Source organism: Falco biarmicus, chromosome 3 (genome assembly GCF_023638135.1).
Source record: "Falco biarmicus isolate bFalBia1 chromosome 3, bFalBia1.pri, whole genome shotgun sequence".
Taxonomy (NCBI): Eukaryota; Metazoa; Chordata; class Aves; order Falconiformes; family Falconidae; genus Falco; species Falco biarmicus.
Window position 1 is genome coordinate 42,703,300 of NC_079290.1, and position 11,586 is coordinate 42,714,885.

An 11,586-nucleotide genomic window follows, 5' to 3' on the forward strand; every position below is an offset into this window, starting at 1 on the left:
CAGACTTGGACATTAATCAAAAGCTTTGTATCCATGTGACTCCAACCCCTTCCCCCCCTTCGCTAAATCTCAGGAAAAAGGAAAGGAAACAACTTCAGGGAAGATTGCGTGCCAGCAGCTGCCTGTTTCACACACAAGCTGCGAGCTCCAGTTTGAGGCTAATTGGAGATCTCCAGCAACATCGCACAAGAATTATAAAAATGTCCCAGCAAGCTGGCTGGCCAGGGAATCGACAGTTGTTTTTGTTTTCGTGTAATCATCAGCAAGAGAGACATCTCAACTCCTTCCACGCCTTCCCACGAGGTGTATATTACAATGTGTATTGCAACTGATGTGTATTGAAAATAGATGCTTTGATATTCCTCTCGGCACACACTGAGCTAAGCATGTGCTAGCAGGTACAAACAGTACATTCTGCAATACGTACAGAAAAGTTCTTCTGAGATAAGGGGTTCTGTAGGGGGTTTTTGTTTATTGAAACAAGGTGCTATAAAATCCCCAGGTTATACAGCTTTCCTGTCTGCACTGGAAGTCCAGATTTGCACGATACATTAAAAGAGTAAAAAAAAGAATTCAGTAACTTTTCAAACAGCTAGCAAGAAGTATACAGCTACTTTATACAAAAGGCACTGATTTCTTGAAAACTGAGATGTCAGGACACTACCATGTGCATTTTGAGACCACTGATGAGAGCTTAAGGTTCCTCTGGCTAGCTCTTCAAACTGTGACTGGAAAGAAAACCCAGGTCCTCAACTTAAAGGTTCCAATGTCAAAGTATATTTCTAAACCTGCAACATCCTAAAAGGGAGGAATAAAATTAAAATCAAAGTGTAAAACACTTCTAAAGCCACAGTACAAGCTGTGGGAGCAAGAGTCCTTACCGGGAGAGAGTAAGCAAAGATATTCATGTTCTGGTAACTGAACGTCATCTAGCTGTCTGCCTCAGACATCTTTTGGGAAATGGAAAACATAGTTCCCAAAAGGTTTCTCAAAGAGCAGAAATAAAAAAAGCCTGTTTCTTTGAATGTGTCCTACTTCCCTGCATTCTCCCCTTCCCAAACACACACAGCTCCCTCGCATAAAACCTAGGCAAGAAGCAGCAGCTTCTGGGGCTGGTTCTGCTACAGATACCCTGTTTAGCCATTTATGCATGTGCAGCCAGGCCTGTGAACTTGTCTGCTGACCTCAGTGTAGCTCTTTCCTCAGTGAGACGTTAGTTCTTTCCAAAAAAACAACACTGATTTTCATGAAAATCAGAACTTCATCCTTTCAAGGACCTCACTCCTTTGCCAAATCTGGTTCAAATGGACTGATGGGCTGAAAACAGGCTGGGGCAGAAAAGCCAACACAGTTCAGTTATTGAAGCGAGTTCACTTAGAAAAACTGTGTCAAATAGACAACATGTCTGATTATTAGCTCAAAACTTTTTCACCCTCTCAGGTGGGCTTCACCAGTGAGGGACAGAACCAAAGTCCCAAAGCCCTGTGTCATCTGCCCTGATCCTATGGAGGAGATTAAGTGCTTCACACTTGCATTAGCACCAGGAAGGCTGATGCTGTGGTGGAAAGGCAAAACATTAGTGACACACTGAACCCCACAATGAAGTTTTCTCAAGTCATAACCAGCAAAAGGATCCAGAACCATTGGAAGAGAACACCACACTATTGCTTTGCCACTCCTAAATGCTTGTGGGTGCCCTTTCTCAGGCAGTCATAGCCAAGTGCCTCAAGCTAGTTGAATTTCCTGCCAGCAAGCACCATTTCTTTCTTTTAGGAAAGCACAAATAAGGGACTGCTACAGTTTCTTATTTCAGACATTCCCCTTTGCTCTTTGCTTCAGCCACATGCCATTAGCTGTCACAACCCACATGCACACTCACAGACCAAGGTGAAGTCTAAAAGAGGCAGGAGCAGCAGCTTACTGTCTTTTTCTTCCCCATCATCTATAGTAGTAAGAATTCCTTCCATTTACATCTGTCATCTCATTGCCAGGAGACCTAAAAGCTGAAGTGATCCTTGTCCCAGTTTACACTCCTGCTGCCCTCACTCAACTGATTCGCGCCCCTTCATTCAGGCAGACAGCTCCAGCTATCTGGGCCAGCAAAAGCATTCCTGACAACACAGAAAAGATTTTTATGACTCACTTAAGGCCACTGAACCCAGCAAAGCCCACGCAGATGTGCAATGATAGGAAAAGTAGTTTAAAGCACCATAGACAATCTATGGATTGTGTATGGAAAGCATACGTGCATACAGGCTTAGCCAATTTTCCTGACAACCTGCTCGAAGTACTAAAGACAAGGGCAAATTACTCTTTTCTTCTAGTTTCAGGGAAGAGCTGAATTGCTCCAATTGTAGTTTTCACTACACCAACATTGGGAAAAAGAATAAAATGAAAGAAAGATAGAACATACACACAAGATGAAAAACTTCAGCCCAACAAAATGTTTTAGGCACACTGTGATTTATAGGGGAACCTAACCAGTAAATAGCACTACCTGTCTTAGCTACAGAAAAAAGTTATGTAAAACAGTCTCTTGATTATGCTACCATGTGAGAGAGCAATTCTTGCTCCCTATGGTGAAAGCCACAGGTTTAGAGAAAAAATTGTTCCCATGGCATGCTGTAATATGGAATGCAACAAGAACTATTTTGGTCCAAGGGTACTCAAGGCCCAAGTTTGAACTCCGTTTAAAGAGTCCTGTTGAAAAAATATGTCATGACACAACTTTTGGCCTATTCACAAAACCACATAACTGAGGATCGATGGGACCTCTTAAGATCATCTAGTCCAACACCCCTGCTCAAGCAGGGTCACCTACAGCAGGCTGCCCAGGGCAACAGAACAGGTTGTCCAGCCAGGTTTTGAGTTTCTCCACTGATGGAGACTCCACAGCCTCTCTGGGAAACCTGTGCCAGTGTTTGACCAGTGTTCTACAGTAAAAAAACCCAAAAGTCCTCTCTTGTGTTCAAACAGAATTTCATGGGTTTTAATGTGCCCACTGCCACTTGTCCTGTCAGCAAGCACTACTAAGAGGAGTCTGGCTCCTTCTTCATTCCCTCCCATGAAGCTTTTAGAAACATTGTTAGATTGCCAATGAACCTTCCCCTCTCCAGGTGGAACAGTTCCAGCTCTTTCAGCCTCACCTCATGTGTAAGAGCCTCCATTCCCTTAATCATCTTTGTGATCCTATCTGATGACCTGGAACAGGTTTCCAGATATTAAAACCCTTATGCATGACAGATGGTAGTAAACAAACTTCAATGATCTGCCATGACACTTCTGTACTTTATGGGAAAACCACATGAATTTTTTTCTGTTGCTACTGAATGATGGCTACCAGTGCAAGACAACTCCAGTATCACATGTGAACAAAAGCAAACATTCTGCAGGGCATATTATCTTGTATCACAGCACTGCAAAGGTCTCTTCAGTCCAGCTGGGAATTCAAAATCTTCTTTTCAGAGAAGGCTGAAATACATTTCTGAAGCTATATCAATAGATGGGATAGCTCATTCTGCAGGCGGCTTGCTGACACTGAAGACATTTCTCCCTCCAGGGTTAGTTTCCCTGAAGAACAAAAATAGGGACAGACTAATACAAGCCAACCATTTCTACTCCCCTTGAAGAAAACACTGCTGGAGGTCCCTTTTCTCCAGATAATACTGATAATGCAGCAATTTCTCCTACTCTAACCTGCCTTGAACAGTCCATGAAATGCAGAAATGGCTATCAATCAAAGCTAAAATTAGCCATTTTTCCTGTAGCAATCTTCGCAACCATGTAAGAATTCTTGAGAGATCCATCCAATAAATGTGATTAACAAATGCTAAAAAAGTTCATCTGAACAAAAACAGTTTTACTGGTGGCTTTACTACTGTATTAAGCAATGAAAAGGTTAATAAGTACAGGACTAACTGTAAACTGTTATGAAGTAAGTGTTGGAGGGTGAGTAAATGGAGGAGTTCATTTTTGACACATTGCTGCCTGCTCATTCACCACAAAGTTTAAAGTAAACCATCTTTGCAGCCACAGGTTTTAAGTCACTATTTGTACAGAATGGGCCAAAATAATCCATTCTGTTATCTTCCTTTATTGCATTTTTGAAGGAAGATGGAGGTACTTTAACCACAAAGACATGTAAATTGCCCCAACCACCATAAGTCTGTGGAGGCAACATAATATAGTCATCAACATAATGCCTACAGTGAGCTCATATAATCAAAAGATTTCTGCAGGTATTCTGAATATCGGCTGGTGTTGTGTGTCCCCTGCCCCAAAACAGACTTTTTTTACCCCAAAATGCTACATGATTACTTTCCAAGTATAAATGCTCTGGACTTTGCCACACAGTTTTTCCACAAGCCTCTAATAATGATGATTATCTATCTGCAAGGCTTTCAACCATTATTATTCCCACCAGCACAAGGGACATGGCAAACATCTGTAGCAAACAAAATCTTAACACTCAGCTTTACTTAGCGTGTAAGGATCTACTGCATGATCCAAATCTGATTCATTCAAAAATAAATCTATAAGGATATATACAGAGTATAACTCTTAAGAAAAGGGGTGATGTGTGATTCATTTAAGGGAGTGTATCTGACTTTCCCTGTAAGAATCAATTGCACCTTTAAGAAATCCTTCAGCAAGAAGCCACCTAATTCATAATGGCAAGTGATCTCTATAGGTGTTTTTCTTCAGAAGGCTATCTAGCATGAGACAACACATCTCCGGAACCTCAAGACAGGAACGCAGTTAGTTCACATACTTTTTGAATTTAAATTAGTACTAAAAGAACATGAACCAACAAAAATGCATGGCAAGATCTCCTCAGGAACTAATTAGCTCAGGAAGAAACAGACCTTACATGGAGCCAGCACAACAAAGTAAAAATGGTCTCCACGAGGTTGAACACCAGCTTAGTGTACCTTGATGAAAGCTATTCAAACTACAGCCTCAGCTTATGTAGTATCTAAACAGAAGGACAGAATGGACAGCTGCAGACAGTTACTCCACATCAATTTTAAGAGGACATCTGATTGTAACTTCTTCATACTAGACATTTAGCAACCTTTTTAAAAAATGATAGGAAACTGAAACTAATTATAAAACATGCAAGCTGAAATAAGATGAATACAACTTACACAAGTAATCTCAAAAAAACTCCCACATCTTAGTGAGAAATAAAACAAATTAACTTCAGAGTATACAAAGTCTTTCATGTTGCTAGCCAGATTTATATGACCGTAGATTCTCAATGGGAAAGAAACCGTAACTGATCAATTAAAACACCTTTTTTGAACTGTTCACGGGAGCTCTGCAGAACAACCAAACAGAGACTGAGGAGCAGGACTTTATGTGGAAACAGTGACAGAAAAATAACTCAGCCACTTCTTTGACTTTCAGATAACAGACAGTTAAACAAAACTTGCTATTAAGGAAAGCATTAATGAATTTCCATTTGGTTTACTTAAGGGCAAAAAAAAATCCTCTAATAATAAGAACCTAATTATGAGCTTTCAGGAGAAATGCTAGCTGATGTACAGTGAGCTCTCCAAAGACAATAGCATGTTTGTTTGTCTATAGTTAATGAGGACAGTACTCATCAATAAGTTTCCAGCAATAGTGGCTGAACTATTATATGAACATGCCCAACTATTCTGCAGTATTTAGAAGGAGGAAAGAACATTAGATTCATCAGCTGATACAAGCTATAAGATAGACACATCTCTATCTGACTTTGACAGGCATCCTTTATACCTTGGCAAGTACATGACATGTAGACCCACTTGAAGGCACTCTTTCACTCAGCTTGAAATACCTGTGATACAAGAGGTAATTTTATTGCATTTAAGTAAGGAAATTTTGTTCCTCAAAGTGTAAAGACTCACTACAGTTATTCAGAGGCTAATGCATTAAATATTTTGTTTAACAAAATTATTTTTTGCTGCTCAAAAAGCTGAATTTTTTCTCAGCTATTTTAATGTTCTTACCCTTGTACAATGACTTAAAATAGTTTTTTTCAATTTTTTTGATGTAAAACTGATCAGTAATCTCTAGGCATTGCATGTGCAGTGTAATGTACTGTCAATATTTACTGAAAATCTTAATCTTAAATAAAGCAAGGCTACTAATTAGGTCAAAAAAAATTCTATCTTGCTTTAATTGCTGGATGAAGTGATACAGGAGCCTCAAATATCAATCACTTGAAAGCCCAAGACAAAAAACCACAAACCCTCAATTCCTGCTTTGTCAGAAATTATTTTTTATGCTTGCAAATGTGTGTTTGAGAGAGGGTGGGGAGCAGACAAGGAGATGTAACATAAAGCAGATGTCCAGAAGCAAGCTATACATACATGTAACAGAGCACAAGTCACACTGGTAATACCAGCACAAAACAACACTGGTCTCAAGATTTCCATTTTCTTTTAAGTAACCAACACTTGCACTGTATCTCTTTGTCTCTGCCAAAGCAAGAGTATAGACTGTTGGAGTTATGATATGCTATAAGGTACGTGGCAGCTAAGCTGCTTTTTTCTCCTAGTTTCTTTTGCCATGCAACAACTTGTATAGATAATAAAAAACAGCTGAGATACTGAGTTCACTAGTTAAAAGTTGAAAGTACAGAACAAACTGCCATTATACTCCAGAGGTTTAATGTTGATGATACCTAAAGCAGATATTTTGTATTTCCAACCCATCAGAGAGTAGAAGACTGGAGAGAGTAGTATTTTGAAACTGTTTCGAATTAGGGGTTCTAGCAAGACCTGTCAGTCAGGAAAAGATAAACTTTAAACTGAAAAACTAATTTGAATTGTATTATGGCTGATGCATTTTCTTCATTAAGGTGCTGAAAGAATGATAACTATTATAGAGATACCTAAATATGTTCTTCCTTAGGTAGGATTGTTACTGTCAGAAGATGAAGCTTCTGCCAAAATAAATCCTTCAAAAATCTTCTTCTATTAGAAGTTATTACCAGAAAAGCAGAGTAAGACTGGATATGTCCTGAAATCATGACCAAGTACAGCAGAGTATTCATTTGCTGAAAGGTTTTTATATGAAGAACTGAAACCATTCTGTTCGTAAAAGCAGGATTAAAAAAAAATCTGAATGGTAAGTTTACCACAGTGGCAACTTACTATTTTATAGCAAGCTATTTCACAAACAAACTACGATTTGTACGTTCTGATGTTCTCTGTTCATTTATCCAAGCCAAGGCTCCATAGTCCAAGCCATGTCGTTTAACCATGAAACATGACACAAGGTTAGATCATCAGCTGACATAAATATGATAATTCCATTAATTTCACTGACCATTAAAGACTCAAATGAAATATGGACTAGCAGTCTAACCCTACTTGAACTATCACCCATTTATTTTAGCTATGTACATGGAAAAAACCAAACATATTACCATGGAGTTGCAGTAGTTATTTGGAGGCAGAAATGTTGCTGGTTTACAGCATGTTCCTAATACACTTTTCTTCTCTGGGAAGGTAGGAGAAGGACATAAATCATTAAAAGCAAAATAGAAAATCACTACCAAAAAAATCTATGAACTAGAAAAAACCACACAGATTCCTTCATAAGTATACTTAGTTCTTCAAGCATAAAGGGATTACACATTAATACTAAATGTTTGTAGAATACTTTAAATAAAACATGATAATTTACTCAAGTCTCTTTCTTTTTAACCTTTCCTTTCATGTCTACCTATCATAATAACATATATGACTTTACCAATATATTCACATAATTTGCCCCCAGCGAGCTATAAAATGTCAGCTATAGCAGTACAATTTTTTTTTCAGGCAAGACTGATTGAACAAGGATGTGTAACTTTTTTTTAAAAAAGACAAATGTCTTCATTCAGCTCCTCTGTCTTCCAGGATTTTGTTTCTGTAACACAACCATTTTGATATATTACTTAAACTGAAAATTTGCTTACAAAAATTAAATTTTAAGCTGGAAATACAAAACTAATTTTATACAGTAGAAAGTGAAAAGATTCAGTATTATGCTTACTTCTACGTGAGTTTAGCCTAAACATCTAGATCTTGCAGTCAAGTCATACCAACTAAACTCCAAATCTTCTTGAGATTTTTTTCCCAGTTTGTTCCTATGTGACACTACAAGATGAGGTTACATTGAGGGTAGAAGGATCTCAGCCTATCAATAATCACAGCTTTCCTCCTTAGCTGATGGTCCTCCAGAAGCATCTGACATACAAAACTAATACCTTTTGATCCTAAGTTTTTCCACCTTCCCACAGTTTTCTGCACTGACTGCACACTTCTGAGAGTATTGTATGTATTTTTAGTAGCCTCTTCTGTGTAGATTTTTACCTGGTCTTTGTGGTATGATCCAAGTGACTACTACTCAGGCATTAAGGAACATGACTGGGATCTGGTATGTGTTCATTCTCTTACCCTTCCTTTAAGAAAAAAAGGCCTATGCTGTTACATGTTAAGGTTGGGATTACAAAAATCACATACCAGCACAAAATATTGCTATTTATAATGGAAGAAAGTCAAAGCAACACTCCTTGCACTTCAGGCAGGAACTGGTTAAGACTACAACAGTACCCAGTTTGGGGATAAGTTAACTGCAGCCCTTTGAGACTATGAGAAAATTTCTTTTTTTCACATGTATAACTAGTAATACAAGTGTTTAAGAAATACTTTGACCAGGTAAATCTAGACTTTGATGTTATATCTCTTTTCCCAGCACCATGGGACCAAATAATAATCAGTTCTGACCCAGCCAAGTAAATCAGACTGGATTCCTCTAATCTGTGTAGGTTTGTCTGGAACTCTAAAATCCCTTTTGCCTGGTCCCTACACCAGGGGTCTGGAAGGATGTACAAGAACTGTTACAGTGACATACAATGAAAAATTCATATAAGTGGAAGGGACCTCTGGAGCACTTCTAGACCAAACATCCTGCTTAAAGCACGTGCAGTTAGAGCAGGCTACACAACTGAGTTTTTAGTCTACTACTCTGGGCAACCTGCTCCAGTGTTTCATTGCTCCTATGGGGTTTGCTCCCCTTGTAGAGTCAGCATGTTCCATGTTCTAACTTGTGTCTGTTGCCCCTCATCTGTCCACCTTACAACTCTAAGAACATTCTGGTTCCATCTCTCTCCTCTACAGGTTGAACAAACCCAGCTGGTTCTCTTGGCCCCTCCTCATACATCACACTGTCCAGCCCCACTAAGCTTCCTGTTGGTTCTCTGCTGGAGTCATTCCAATATGTCAATGACTCTCTGGTGCTGAGGAGCCCAAAAAGATATAGTGCTCCAACAGTAGCCTCTGAAGGGCAAGACACAGGGCAAGAATCACTTCCCTCAACCTGCTGGCTACACTCCTGTTCTTATACTCAGCCTGGTATGACATCTGTCCCTGAATAACTTCTCCTTATGAAGAGAATGCAGGACTTGCTGACTATGCCAATTTTAAAACACTTTTGTTCTGCCAAGAATCAATGCAACCTGAAACAGCCAAGTGTTATGAATACTTAATACTAATCTCCTCTTGGTTATTAGCTAAGTTTAGCATCAGTCTATGGCTAACAGAAGAGTTAAAGATCAGCAGCAGTATAATGCTGCTCTGAGACAAAAGTTTACTAGATGCAGGATATCAGCATGCCTGCCAGTGACAGCACACTGATTTATGAGTGCTGAAAAATCAGTAATTTGAATAAAGGATAGGTTTGGAACAGAATCCATTTATGGCCATCCATAAAGACTGTGTAGCAATAAGTGCAGTAAGGCAGCCATGGGAATGGATGATTGGGAATTTCCTGTGGAAGTAACATTTTTATTTTCCACAGTAAGAATTCCCACTCAGCTACTATGACATTGTTTGAAATCTAGAATGTTTCCTGTACAGGTGCTCCATGAATGCTGGAACTGCAGAAATGCTTGTGAGGCTAAACAGCACACAAACATGTTCTGTCAACAGTGCAATCACAATTTAAAAACATGTTTAAATATACTGATAAAGAGGCATGGCTTACCAGCCAGGAAGCAGTAAAATAAGAACTGAATCTGGAGCTTACCACTAATTTGTCATATAAGCACCATTAAGTCATTTCACTACCTTCACATCTGGGTTCTTACCAGCTATTAGCTCTATTTACATACTTGACTACCATTAACCCTCAAATCAATATAGGTCCTTTTTTTTAGCAGCTGTTATGTTTTCATAGACCTTCATAACTCACATTTCCTTGCTCATATAATGTGAAAAATACCTGGTGGTGCTTCCCCAAAGTACCTCCCACTGAAAAGAGTTACATTTGCTGCTGGTGTGAACTGGAAGTATCAGTGAAGGGCAGCTCTCACACTAGCAGAAATGTCACTGTAGGAAACTAAACAGTAACATGCATACAAATCAGTATAAATTTTAATATCTGATAGGTTTTCCCTTCTTGGACAAGAGAATTTATTCTATTAGAATAATAATGTTCCCTCAATATTTATAATTTCCATTAGTTTTCAAATGACTGCAATACACAAGATTTTTACTTTACTAGTGCAGTTTGCTTCCCTGTGAGACAGTGGCATATAGTTCTGGTACTTGACTCCATGAATGCTTAATAATGCTAGATACAGGATTTGGACTTCCAGCAAGGACTGGTGAACTGAGGTTTATCCAGCAAATTACAAATGATTGCAGAGTTTGATTTGAGCAGCTGAGCAGTATCGTTATATTGAAAAATCTCTATAAGATTCACAGTAATAAGCCCAGGATGGTCCTGTTGCTGTAGGATGAAGTTGAGCCACCTCCAGTGCACAGCTTCAAAGTCCAAGGCTTGCAGTCCTTTTAGTAGAAAATATCCTTTTCATTGTGTCATTCATTGAAAAACTATAACACACTTGGTAATATAGGAACTTTATCTGGTATCATTACTATCTATGTCTGGGACCGTTTAGCCTAGACTGGGACTCTGTAGCCTGGAAAAGAGAAGGCTTGTGTTAGGGTGAGGGGCAGGTCTCATCAATGTGTACATATACCTGAAAGGAGGCTGTAGAGAAGAGGAAGCCAGGCTCTTTTCAGTGGTGCCCAGTGACAGGACCAGAGGCAAGGGGCACAAACTGAAACACAGGTGGTTCCCTTTGAACATCAGGAAACACTTTTTTACAGTGAGGGTGACTGAGCCCTGGCACAGGTTGCCCAGAGAGGTTGTGGAGTCTCCACCCTTAGAGATATTCAAGAGTTGTCTGGACATGGTCCTGGGCAACCAGGTCTGGGTAGCCCTGCTTGAGCAGAGGGATTGGACACGAGGTCCCTTCCCACCTCAGCCATTCTGTGATTCTGTGAACTGCCAGGCTCAGAGGGTTTTGGTAACTGGCACAAAGTCCAGGCGGAGGCAAGTTACTAGGGGTATACTCAGGGGCTGATACTGGGTCTAATACTATTCAACCACTTCATTAACGATCTGGGTGATGGGACAGAGTGCATCCTCAGAAAGTTCACATATGACATAAAACCAGGAGTAGTGGCTAATAGACAAGATCATTGTGCTGCCATTCAGAGGGACCTCAATAGGCTGAAGAAGAAAGCAGAGAAGAACCCA